Below are 14,982 nucleotides of genomic sequence, written 5' to 3' on the forward strand. Positions count from 1 at the left end.
CACACAAGCAAACAAGAAAGACAATATTTCAAAAATGATCTTATCGCTATAACCCAATCATGCCAATGACGGAATGATTTAGTACCGAACAACGTCATAAGTATTATCAAAAATGGACTAAACAGTAAAGGTTTAAGATATAAAAGGAAAAAAACGGAAAAACTGCAATGAAACAACATTCAAATGATTAAAGTAAAAGAAGGAAACGGTAAATTATGCATGGTCTTATAAGTAGTGGTGCCATGATATATGTATGACAAGTGTGTGATGGTAAAGTTTCCTGATGAAATGTGCAGTCCTATTTTGACTTAGTTTCTTTGAACAATCTCAATTTAAAATATGCAGATTCGTGGATATTTGGTTTTGAAATACCAAAAGACGTGAAAGTCACTACACGTGTCAATCAAACAACTTTTTTTAAAAGAAAATTATAATCAAATAATTAAAGTAAAAAACATACAAATACGTCGTAGTAATATGTATTGTAACACCTTAACCTTTTGTTATGTGACTGTTCGATATCAAAAGAATGTGTGTTGAGACACCAAAATACTTACCACACTCACTTGTATGAACATAATTGGTGTGCACATGTCTAATTAAGTCGGGAGAGTGGTTGCATCTTTTAAACATTAACTGAAATATTATTTATTTTTTTAATTTCTATTCATTCATTTTTTAGTTTTTATAGACATAATTTGTTTCTTCATTGTAAATTATTTTCCAAATTAGAAATTACAATGTTTCATATTTATTAGTTCATTTATTCCGTATCTAAAATGCTAGAGAGGATTTCTGTTCTAAATTTTAAAGTCATAACTATAAATTTAATCAAATCGTGATGGTTTGAAATTCCGTAGGGTTCATTGTTACTTCATTTTGTTATCATTTCTATAGATCATCATTCTTTTTTTTTCAATAATTTTTGTGACTGATGTAGAAAACAAGGGACCAGGTTGAACTTATAAAAATCGATATATTTGATTTTGATATTAATTTGAAACGGAACGTGCACAAGATGCACAAATGGTCAACTTATTGCATTTAGAATTTAAGAAAAAAGTACAAGTTAAAAGCCAACTGTTCTAAAAGTCCCTTTAACATTAAATTTCTAAAAAAAACTAACAAGAAGCTAAAAACAGTAAAGTCAAAGTAACAATTAACGACCAATCATGGGGTTCTCCATAATGATTAAAAACTATGATTTCAATATACTTGTGTTTGAAATAAGAGAGATAATTGCAACCGGTTTAAACATTCTACCTCCGATACCATCAGATATGTTACTGATAAGATCCAAGTATTCTTCTTGAGTATAAAGATGAATTTATAGCAAAAAGTTAAAATTTAGAACGGTAAATGCATTTGTAACCTTGAACTAGGTTTCAATGTGATACACAGCAAGAACCTCACTTCAAAAGACCGTATGCCTCTAATATCTTTGGCTAATAAGTAATATCACCAAACAGCTTATCTTTCATATAAGAGGGTAGAAAACTTCTATCAAGTGTCAAATGTCTATGTGTTGCGACGTGTCGTTATGGACAATTAAGTACATATATTTTGTCGATATCATATATATACGGTTACTGATGAGAAGCTGTAATAAGCAAAACTTAAAATTCAAAACATGACCTTGATCTTTGGCCGTGACCTCCTTTTTTTTAAGAGGACATTTTGTCGTTTTCTTTAGCGACCGCGAAGGAGTAAAGACAACTCACGGCATCCAATAATATATTTCTTCATTCTTATTCTGAAAAAAAAGATGATTCCTTTATATAAATCTTAGGAACTATTTCCTCCAATAAGAGAGAGTTTTTCTTAGATCAATAGTAAAAGTTAAGTTTAAAGATAGGAGAGTATATTTACAACCAATATATCAAAATAAACCTTCACTAAATTAACATATATACGGATGATGCGTAAAGAGAGAAACAGAAAACCTTTCTTAGTCTTTGAAAGTAGAAATGTCGACAAAGTTGAATCTTGTACACAAATTAGTGTCTGCAGTATATAGACACCCATATAAATCTTCAAGTCGTATATATCCAGTAAATGTTTGAGATGCATGCCTTGAAACATAGTAATTTTCATCTTCGTCAATTGAAGTGTGTATGTCATGATAATATACATGCTTAACTGTCTTTGTTAGATAAAAGATAAGCACTAAATTTAATTGGATCTATGTCTACCAGTTCACATTAAGCTGTTCCCTTTCTGACTGGAAATAGTCTTAAAAGACTACGATGTGAAGAGTTTGATCATCAAAAAAAAATTATAATTTTGAAAATAATCTGTTTTGGCATCACACTTTGCATTCAGAACTAGATCAATTTTATGAGAGATAGTATTGTTTTTTTTTATCCGAAACAAAATATGTGATTTTTCAAACGCAGCAGTTTTATATCTTCAAACATTTGGAATTCCAATGCATTTTGTATTTAACTGAACTATACAGGTGTTGCTCATTATTGCTCATCTTTACTCTACCAGTTAAGTTATTAATTAGTGGTAGATTTTATTCAAATTACTGAAAGGTAAATGCAAATCAAATTAAAACAATCATACTTTTTTGACGCCAAGTAATTAAATTAGTGTCACATTATAGCATCGAAATTGCTTCAATAGAATATTTAAGCTTTATCTGGTAATTTTTGCATGCATACCTGTAGTTAAGAAGTTGTCGTTATTTCATGTCTGTCATATTTGTTTTTCGTAATTTGCTTTGTTATAAACTAGGCAGTAAATTATCTCAATTGAAGTGTTTCATATTTTTCATGTCGGGTCCTTTTAAAGCCGACCATACGGTATGTTTTGTTCTCATTGATGAAGGCCGTACGGTTGCCTTTTATTGCCTACATCAACTTTATTTGAACCTTGGTGGATAGTTGTCTCAGAAAAAAAACACAACGTATGGTCGGCTAGAAATGGACCGGACATGACAAATATGAAACACTTCAATTGAGAAAACTTAAGTTTGCTTATGTTCGATGTATTCTCTAGATCACATGCCCGTATCCATGTAGTCAGGCCTACGGTACTAGTGATCTTTCCTGCCTTGATTTTGACAACAGTACTTATATTTCGTTCGACACTTATATTCATGGATAAGACCATCCACGAAAACCACGAAAAAAGGTACCCCATGATTTAAAGTACTCTTAAAGTATTATTTCATATCCATGTCACTCTCAGTGTTGGGCACATATTGTTGATGTTCTCCATCTCTTTTCTATTGTCAAAAAGTTTCACAACTCGGGTGTTTTTTTATTTCTAGAAAAATAAAAACTTTGACTATTTATGCTATATCAGATTAAGTTGTTTTAGTGGTCACTACTTGGGATGTCAAATCAAAAAACTCTCCATGCAAATGATTCAAATGTGAAAGGGTTAACAATTATAGAAGTAAGGACACGTGATATGATTGTCAATGATACTATAACCCAACAAAGTTCAAATGACGTGGATATAAGAAATTCTAGACAACCATTCAGCCTATATATTAAGTTTCAGGAATATACACATTTAAAAATGTTCATAGTTCATACGGATCCAAATGTGATCCATAGTTCATCATGTACATAGATGTGTAGATTCTACCACTGCATCGAAAGTGGATAAATATTGTATTATATGAGGTTTGGTGGTGGAATCTGTTTCTCTAATGATGTTTAAATAATATGCAGGCAAACGTATTCCTTCTTTCAAATGATCTGCAAACAGATGTGGTTTTTTTTGTGACGTTGTCATGCATAGTGGCCCTTTTCATGTCATCACAATAGGCAATTCAGAGGAAAGCAAGAACACTCGACGTCATAATCGAATTTTGACCAGGCTGTTTACCTAACTGAACCTTTTAACTTGTTCCATTTGTTTATAGTTCCGTTATATCAACAAACTTAGGTAAGAGCCCAAACAGGCATAATTGGTTATTGAAAAACCACAACTGCAATAATTATCTTAAATGTAAATAATATGTTGGAAACACTTTTCCTTAGAACTAGGTTAAAATGTGGTACCATTTAAAAACTACGTTCGAAAGTAATAACGCTGCACCTTGTATCTTGAATAAATAACATATTTTGAAAGATTTGCTATATTCCTTTTGAGGTATGGTATGTTGAAAATTGGGCTCCTTTCTTTAAAGATAAATTTAAAATCATGATAACATTCACACCACTTTATTTCAGCAAGAAGCATTTGCAAAATGCGTATTTCATTATATTATATTTCATTTTGTAACCTAGATAACTTATTGAAGAGTCAAAAAATTATCATTGGGTTCAATTTTCGACATTGGAGAGGTTCAATTTTCCTCTACGGAAAATTGCTACGGAGTTTTATTTTATTTTATGTTCTCATTCGTTACAATAATTACTATGTGGAGACGTGTCACTAGTAAAACGCATACGCAGTGATGTATCGCGTAAATAATTAATATCCAAATCACAGATGGCCCGGTACAGATTCTTGCTGAACACCAGCTGAAATATCTCGAAGAGACGAATTATTTTCTTGCATTACAAATATATAGAAGATGTGGTGTGAGTGCAAATGAGACAACTCTCCATCCATTTATGCTCTCCGGATCCCTTTTCTATCAATCTGTAAACCAATAATAAAAGCTTTCATTAGTACCATGAGCTTTTATTTTGTTTATCAGACTTTTAAGATTAACTTTGTCAAAAGCTTAACGAAGCCTCTTTTAAAATTATAATACCAATTGTATCAGCAATCAAACCGGGTTTCAATATTACGGTAAAACATTACTTTTTGATAAGATCTGTTAGAGTACATAAAATCAAAGTCGAGTTCCTCCTGCATGTTATATTTCATTGCTTGTATTTCCTATCATGATTTCCTTAATAGATGATTGCTGCTCACAAGGAAGCTATTAAATCAAGAGTTCTGAATGGTGAAGTTGAAATCATCCCTTTGTAAATTTACGGACGCCATCACAAGTTGGTTGACCGTTATGAAATAACCGTTTCAAAGATGCTATAGGATATGTTCCTTATACGTTGTAACTACAATCCCCTTCCCTTTTCATGAATGTGACCTACCGAATCAGATTATTTACCGGATTTGTAACATGAGTAACACGATGCGTGACACATGAGGGGCATGATCTGCTTACGCTTCCGGAGCACCTGAAATCACCCCCATTTTTTTGGGGGGTGAAGGGGAGTTCCTGTTAATTATTCCTAAGTTTTCTGTGTTACTCTATGTGTACCATTATTTTTCTGTTGTCTTTTTCAATTTTAGCCATGTCGTTGTCAGTTCATTTTCTGTCTTTGAGTTTCACTGTCCTTCTGGTATCTTTCGCCCCTCTTTGATAAAGGTATCAGACTTCTCTATTCCTTACTTTAGTATTCTAAAATACTTGTTTTTAACAAGGAATGGATCTACATAACTTTTTGCCAATTTAATAACTGTACAATCAAATCGAGGAAAGTGAAAGACAAAACTCTCTACGGACTAACGTATAAACTAATATATAAAGCTCCAAATAATCTTTGTGAACAAAAGCTGTTAATATTTCTATGTCATTTGATCTTTTGTGCAGAGTTGTCTCATTGGCAATCATACCACATCTTCTTATAATTAGTTATAATAAATATAAAAAAAATTGATCAGATATTTTAAGAAGCCTGTAGAAAAAGAAGTTTTCAAACTAGTTCTGAAGAAACTTTGAGATTATGAAACACTGATGGATTGTACAGTGCATTAAGTTCCGACAGACAAATTACTTTATTTTCAATAAATGACAAATTTCTGTTTAAATTAAAATGTTTTACTTCATTGTTATATTATCAGATGCCCCTTGTGTTGCATAACTGCAGAACAAAAGCTGTTAATATTTGTATGTCGTTTGATCTTTTGTGCAGAGTTGTCTCATTGGCAATCATACCACATCTTCTTATAATTAGTTATAATAAGCTATAAAAAAATGATCAGATATTTTAAAAGCCTGTAGAAAAAGAAGTTTTCAAACCAGTTCTGAAGAAACTTTGAGATTATGAAACACTGATGGATTGTACAGTGCATTAAGTTCCGACAGACAAATTACCTTATTTTCAATAAATGACAAATTTCTGTTTAAATTAAAATGTTTTACTTCATTGTTATATTATCAGATGTCCCTTGTGTTGCATAACTATATTGTAACTATATTGCTCTTTTTTTACTTTTCGCACATTTATTAGAAAGTAAAGAGGAAAGGCCAAACCAATTTGAAACATCTGATGAATAATGAATATATTGAAAACTACAATATTGGCAAATTATAATGATTTATAGCAAAATAGGTTTAACAACTTGTTATTTCATTAATATTGTCATTTGAAACTCAGTGGAGAAATTTTGTTGAGCGGTTTTTAGTATTATAGTCATATCTTTAACAAATTATAAATATTTGAAATATAATTAGCTGTATAAATTTTTGTTATTAGTTTCTACTTCACTTTCATGTTGTTACGATTGTTCGTTTTTTTTGTTTTTACTTAATGTATCCAAACTCATACGTCACCTTATTAAATTGATTATTTTGTTTGATTCATGTTCCTGCTAATATGTGTTAGTTTCGTATTCTTTGCATTTTCAAAAAAATAAATACGTAAGGCTCACGTTTGACATTATGAAAGCGAAATATTTTGTTTTAATACATATAATAAAGACTGGTGTATTGTGGTAAAATCTATAAATATACGTATTAAAATATTTTCTACTCAATTGATCTTTCCCATTAGCTATTTACAATCATTAAGAACTTAGCGTTATCTATTTTTGTATATCGTTATTAAGGTTACAAATTATCAATAAAAAATAGTATTACAAATACTATTTGAACCCCCAGATCATGGCAATCTACAGTTATGAACATCTCCCTGTAGGGAAAACGGTAGTTTTGTTTTAAAGGCAACAATATTAACAAAGGACTCATATGAACATAGTTTTCCATTGGTCAACATTTATATTATGAATAGACAAAATAGCAAATATTCATGAATTGATTTAACAACATGTGTTTACCATTACAACCTATGACAGTTCTACAACTATGACTTCCTTCTGTCATTTCTGTCAGGTACACAAAAGGTCAACTTAAAGCCTACGAAATGAATCTACTTTCTGTCTTGAGGTCTTGAGGTCTTGAGGTCAACAATCATAGTTTTAAAAAGTTCAACATGTATGGCTCTGATTCATCTCCGGACAAGTTGAGAAGTCAATAAAAGTTAAAGGGTCGCTAGCCAACATTTGTTATTAAAAGTTCTTGAAATGATAAACATAAAGGCATGTACAAAATTTATCAAACGTCTGAAGTATGTTGTATACCTTCAACTTTAACATCGTACATTATTTTGGACTTTTTACCTTTTTTCGAGCGTCACTGATGAGACTTTTATAGACGAAACGCGCGTGTAGCGAAAATAAAATAAAAAAATGCAATCCTTGTATCTATGATGAGTTATATATAATTAAAAACATAAAACAAAACATCACAATATACGTATGGCAATGAAGCATAAACCAAATGAATAGAAAAATACACGAACATGAAGTCCTGTTTTAAATTAGTAGTAACTTGTTTACTATCACTATTTCAAATATACATACTCATTGCATAATTTCAACATAAACCATATAAATGTTTTTGTGCTATATGTGCCTTATGCAATGATTGTGAACACGTATTTTGCTCATTATAAAATTAATGTAGACATGAATCTGTACCAGCAACTTACATTGTCCTACAGTTTGTTCTCGAGATAAGTAACTCATTTGTTCGTCTCCCATACAAAAACAGATATTTCGATAAAAATGCAGGTTCATTCATCTTTTTTAAACTTTAATTTGTATTTAATGTGCCCACAACTTTAAATGGAGATAAACCGTTGTGTCACTTCAAATCGGACCATATGAGGTTTATACTCGTTTGGTTATGAACGGACCGGACCATATGAGTATTTACCATTTACGTATTTTTTTCAAATTACATTATAAACGTTCCAATATTACAAAAACATTTAAAAAAAACAATGCTGGTTACATGACAATTTGTTAATTTCATAATTCGAAAATTACGTAAAAATTAAATATTGATGCCATAGTTAGTTTTCATCGATAGTTACATTCTTGCATGCAGGCTTGGGGTGACATTTACTACCACACGGTATCATGACTTTGTTTGCATTTGAGAGTCTTGGTAGTGCACGATCCTTTTCAGTTACACCTTTTGTTTGGGAGTGAAAAGCTAGCCTTTTTGCAGCTGCGTACAGTGATACCGAGAGCTTTGGCCATTCTGATCTCTACGGTTTTTTTAAGAAGCTCTGACTAGATCTCAAATATCGCAAAATGACTGCAATACACCATATTCACAAGACATATAAAATAAACTATGTTACTTTCCAGTAACAGTTCATTTAGAAAATTTAGGAATTTAATTATTTACGTCGACATATTACCGTTCATCCGTAATAACAAATCGGCAATGGTCTTCGGTAATGACCATCGGTATAAAATGTGTTTATTATAAAATAAACTTTGTGAAGCTTTTAATTTTTGTTTACCTAATCTTTTTATCATAACATAATAATGAAATTACCTATATGATAGCGTCTTTTTAATGAACGGTCATACCATATGGAGAGTTTAGAAGTATTAAAAGTAAGCTGTAACAGAATGTTAATTACCCAGACAATACGAGTACGGTCGGACCATACAGTACTTGCAACCTTAGGCGTTACTGTTTGACGTGAACTTGACTGATCGGTGAATGATCGGTGACGGATGTTTGACTGATCGATGAGTGATCGGTGATCGGTGACCCATAGGATCCGTCAGATAAGTCAAATAACCTATTTGAGAGTTACCCTGACAACTGTCACCGATCGATCAGTAAATTAAATTTATGCACGGATCGGACGAATACGTATATATTTAAAATTCTTATGTAAACCGAACTCGACAGTGTTTACAAACGATGAACGCGGACCTCTACGAAGACACCTTAATTTACACGTTAATTTGTAATAAAATTAGCTGCAATAAAAAAGTGAAAATAGTATAACAGAACAAGATGCTTAGAGCGTTAAATTGTTTGTGTTGATTAAAAGTTTTGTATTAAATATTGTTAACATCAGAGACATCTAATACATATTTGTATTATACGACTCTGTTAACATCAACTTATTCCTACGAAAATGGTTATTATTGAACGCCATTGGATTTTTGAACTTTTTATAGTTTCGAATAGGTTGTTTTTTCATGAAATTAAAAGAATGTCAAAGAAATAATATTAACAATTTATCGCATTGTTTAGAATTACCAAAATTATTCTTCTTTTTATCGAAAATGATACTATTTTATTTGAAATCAGTTATTTTTACCATCTTGAGACAAGTCTTCTAATCAGAACTGAGATATAATGAGAATTAAAATACTGAAACTTTTATTTTTGTGGAATAAGAATGCAGTTATTGATTTATTTTGATACAAATTATTAACCGTCATATGATTTGAGTACTTTTTGTACATCCAGATTGGCTGTTCTTCATAAAATATGCTTACTTTAAGGAAAAAGATACTAAATTTTTGTACGCGTTGCCTAAAATGAAAATATTTCTTCATTTTACTGAAAACTATTGACCGCCATTAAATTTTTGTACTTTTTATAGTTTAGAATAGTTTTTTTTTCATAAAATTAAAAGAATATCAGAAAAATCATACTAAAATTTTGTTCGCATTGTTTTAAATAACCAAAATTATTCCTCTTTTTATCAAAAATGATACTATTTTATTTGAAATCAGTTATTTTTACCATCTTGAGACAAGTCTTCTAATCAGAATTGAGATATAATGAGAATTAAAATACTTAAACTTTTATTTTTGTGGAATAAGAATGCAGTTATTGATTTATTTTGATACAAATTATTAACCGTCATATGATTTGAATACTTTTTGTACATCAAGATTGGCTGTTCTTCATAAAATATGCTTACTTTAAGGGAAAAGATACTAAATTTTTGTACGCGTTGCCTAAAATGCAAATATTTCTTTATTTTACTCAAAACTATTGACCGCCATTAAATTTTTGTACTTTTTATAGTTTAGAATAGTTTTTTTGTCATAAAATTAAAAGAATATCAGAAAAATCATACTAAAATTTTGTTCGCATTGTTTAGAATTACCAAAATTATTCTTCTTTTTATCAAAAGTGATACTATTTTATTTGAAATCAGTTATTTTTACCATCTTGAGACAAGTCTTCTAATCAGAATTGAGATATAATGAGAATTAAAATACTGAAACTTTTATTTTTGTGGAATAAGAATGCAGTTATTGATTTATTTTGATACAAATTATTAACCGTCATATGATTTGAGTACTTTTTGTACATCAAGATTGGTTGTTCTTCATAAAATATGCTTGCTTTAAGGAAAAAGATACTAAATTTTTGTATGCGTTGCCTAAAATGCAAATATTTCTTCATTTTACTGGAAACTATTGACCGCCATTAAATTTTTGTACTTTTATAGTTTAGAATATTTTTTTTTTCATAAAATTAGAAGAATATCAGAAAAATCATACTAAAATTTTGTTTGCATTGTTTTAAATAACCAAAATTATTCTTCTTTTTATCAAAAATGATACTATTTTATTTGAAATCAGTTATTTTTATCATCTTGAGACAAGTCTTCTGATCAGAATTGAGATATAATGAGAATGAAAATACTGAAACTTTTATTTTTGTGGAATAAGAATGCAGTTATTGATTTATTTTGATACAAATTATTAACCGTCATATGATTTGAGTACTTTTTGTACATCAAGATTGGCTGTTCTTCATAAAATATGCTTACTTAAAGGAAAAAGATACTAAATTTTTGTACGCGTTGCCTTAAATGCAAATATTTCTTCATTTTACTGAAAACTATTGACCGCCATTAAATTTTTGTACTTTTTATAGTTTAGAATAGTTTTTTTGTCATAAAATTAAAAGAATATCAGAAAAATCATACTAAAATTTTGTTCGCATTGTTTAGAATTACCAAAATTATTCTTCTTTTTATCAAAAGTGATACTATTTTTTTTGAAATCAGTTATTTTTACCATCTTGAGACAAGTCTTCTAATCAGAATTGAGATATAATGAGAATTAAAATACTGAAACTTTTATTTTTGTGGAATAAGAATGCAGTTATTGATTTATTTTGATACAAATTATTAACCGTCATATGATTTGAGTACTTTTGGTACATCCAGATTGGCTGTTCTTCATAAAATATGCTTACTTTAAGGAAAAAGATACTAAATTTTTGTACGCGTTGCCTAAAATGAAAATATTTCTTCATTTTACTGAAAACTATTGACCGCCATTAAATTTTGGTACTTTTTATAGTTTAGAATAGTTTTTTTGTCATAAAATTAAAAGAATATCAGAAAAATCATACTCAAATTTTGTTCGCATTGTTTAGAATTACCAAAATTATTCTTCTTTTTATCAAAAGTGATACTATTTTATTTGAAATCAGTTATTTTTACCATCTTGAGACAAGTCTTCTAATCAGAATTGAGATATAATGAGAATTAAAATACTGAAACTTTTATTTTTGTGGAATAAGAATGCAGTTATTGATTTATTTTGATACAAATTATTAACCGTCATATGATTTGAGTACTTTTTGTACATCCAGATTGGCTGTTCTTCATAAAATATGCTTACTTTAAGGAAAAAGATACTAAATTTTTGTACGCGTTGCCTAAAATGAAAATATTTCTTCATTTTACTGAAAACTATTGACCGCCATTAAATTTTGGTACTTTTTATAGTTTAGAATAGTTATTTTGTCATAAAATTAAAAGAATATCAGAAAAATCATACTAAAATTTTGTTCGCATTGTTTAGAATTACCAAAATTATTCTTCTTTTTATCAAAAGTGATACTATTTTATTTGAAATCAGTTATTTTTACCATCTTGAGACAAGTCTTCTAATCAGAATTGAGATATAATGAGAATTAAAATACTGAAACTTTTATTTTTGTGGAATAAGAATGCAGTTATTGATTTATTTTGATACAAATTATTAACCGTCATATGATTTGAGTACTTTTTGTACATCAAGATTGGCTGTTCTTCATAAAATATGCTTACTTTAAAGAAAAAGATACTAAATTTTTGTACGCGTTGCCTAAAATGCAAATATTTCTTCATTTTACTGAAAATTATTGACCGCCATTAAATTTTTGTACTTTATATAGTTTAGAATAGTTTTTTTGTCATAAAATTAAAAGAATATCAGAAAAATCATACTAAAATTTTTTTTGCATTGTTTAAAATAACCAAAATTATTATTCTTTTTATCAGAAATGATACTATTCTATTTGAAATCAGTTATTTTTACCATCTTGCATTCTTGAGACAAGTCTTCTTATTAGAATTGAGATTTAGTGAGAATTAAAATACTGAAACTTTTATTTTTGTGGAATAAGAATGCAGTTATTGATTTATTTTGATACAAATTATTAACCGTCATATGATTTGAGTACTTTTTGTACATCAGGATTGGCTGTTCTTCATAAAACATGCCTACTTTATGGAAAAAGATATTATTTTTTTTGTATGCTTTGCCAAAGATGCAAATATTTCTTCTCATATTGGAAAATATTATAATTTCAATTGCAATCAGTTGTTATAAATGATTTTCATATGTATTTTGTAGAAAATGTGAATTATTCAAGAATAAATCTGCCTAAAATTATTTATTTATTTTTAAGGAATATATTTATGTTTACCACCATTGGATTTTTGTACTTTTTATTGTTTAGGAGTAGTTATTTTTTTTATTAAGGTAAAAAAAGACTATCAGAAAAATATAATGTACTGTTGTTTGCGTTGTTTAAAATTATTCATATTTCTTGTTTAAAAAACAGCATTTATTTTGATAATTTGTTATTTTAAAGGCTTCGATTGTGACGAGAATATAGAAAGTCCATGATTATGATAAGTTTTTTTTAAAGAATTATATGATGATAAGGATACAAAAATTTGAAATATTGAAAAAAATAGACTACATTTTTCAATAACTGATCCTTTCATTTTGTTTTTCCCGAGTATGTTTGGAAAATAATAAAATCAATTTCGCGATGTAGACACTCGCCGGGTTTGGAAATACATGTATATTATCTATTAAATAAAACGAAAAAGACCATTCTTTAGTGATGATATTTTAATTTAGGTTTTATCTGTACATTTCTTTTCATTTCAATTCATAAAACTTTGCTAAATAATTGATAAACAAAATGTATCACTGAACGTTCGATTTTCACGAGTCGCCATTTTAATTAAATTAAACGAAACTAAGATTCCGTAATTTGTATTAGTTTATCATGTGACGTATTAAAGTTCAATCCGTCATCAAGGTCGATCGATACTATCCGTCCGATCAGTCCGATCAGTCAATTACTTTTATTATAAGTCTGACGGATTGCTGACGTGAGTATGACGCGAACTTGACTGATCGGTGACTGATCGATGACCGCTGATTGATCGCTGAAATAGTAACGCCTAAGGTTACAAGTACTGTACGCGTATGGGCAGACCATATGAGTATATTCCGATATCGTTATGACCATACGCGTAGGGTCCAAATACTCATATGGTCTGGAACATATGCACAACAGGAGAACATTTCCTACCGACTTATTTATTTTGGTTCCTTTTGGAGTTCAAACGATGGCCCTTTTTTATTGTATTTTTGTCTTCTTAATTTATTTGTGAAATAACAACAATGGTACACTTCTATTGCTTCTAATTATTTGTTTTTGAAATTAGCAGGAATATTCAATTAGATTAAGTTCGAGAGTTATTCATACCCCCAATGAAAATCTAAGAAGCGAGGAAACTTAAAAACTGTCAGACGCTTTAAGAAATCTGCTTGATTGAAATTACGAATTTTAAGGTTAGTGATGAACTGCCCTTGAACACTCGGCCAGAGAGGTATCGGATCCTCCAACAACTCACATCCCCAACACAAAAACCGAAAGCAATAAGCTAGGACTCAATATAATTGCAAGTCACACGATAAAGATTTTAAAATACTTGTATTTAGCAGAATTTAGGAGACTGAAAATAAGGGAAATCTCATACAAACCTACGGATGTCAAATGAGGAACAAAACCAGCTTACCCTTCAATAACACCTTATATCTACACGAATTTTTGTGGTGTTGCTCAGAATATAGTTAACACATGGTTAACTTTTCTATGTTGTGTTTTGTTAACTGTTGGTATCTTTGGTCGGCGGGAAATGATTCTCTCTTGACTTTTGATAAATTATACATTGGCAACATTTTTCAAAAACAATAAAAATAACAAGGATTTGATAGCCTTTTCAAATATGGATTTCTAAACTATATTGTAATAAAATATTGAAAAGAAAAATTGGGTATAATGGGGATTTTTGTTAATGACAATATATGGATAAAACTAGGGGATTCCGATTATCTGGCAATAATTCAAAAACACGGGTAACTAACATCAATACAAAGGAAAATAGTGTATGCTATGACGTCAGTGTATTGTAGTTGTAGGACAGACTGGGACCCCCTGAACCATATGTTCGATTGATAGAACCAACATGTTTACATGAAAATCAATCAAACATTGACCCAAATAATTATAATCAAGATTGGCATTAGCACCCATAGACACCCACTTATAAGGGTGGAGCATAATATTCTTTTTGAGTTCATTAGCCAAAAGATTTTACGCATCCGTATATTATTATTTTAAATAGTTTATGTATTTTGAGTGCCTACATGATATATAAATGAAGACAAAATTATTCTACATTGCTCATCAGCGTGCCTAATTTTTTATCGACGAAATTAGATGTCCAACTAATTAATATTGTAGTGATATGTATTATATTTCAATTACAATCATAGATGAATCATAACTATGTATATTTACTATTATGT

The 14,982-nt window shown here is 29.5% G+C and overlaps 1 long non-coding RNA gene across 1 annotated transcript; it reads right to left on the reverse strand.

Annotated features, from left to right (window-relative positions):
* Positions 1-4,165: 4,165 nt before the first annotated feature.
* On the reverse strand, positions 4,166-14,300 carry LOC143083364 (uncharacterized). Its single transcript, XR_012980665.1, has 2 exons — positions 14,190-14,300; positions 4,166-4,605 (listed from the first exon to the last, which is right to left on the reverse strand). It is a non-coding gene; the product is annotated as an uncharacterized LOC143083364 (long non-coding RNA).
* Positions 14,301-14,982: the final 682 nt, after the last annotated feature.

This window comes from Mytilus galloprovincialis, chromosome 7, assembly GCF_965363235.1.
Source record: "Mytilus galloprovincialis chromosome 7, xbMytGall1.hap1.1, whole genome shotgun sequence".
Lineage (NCBI taxonomy): Eukaryota > Metazoa > Mollusca > Bivalvia > Mytilida > Mytilidae > Mytilus > Mytilus galloprovincialis.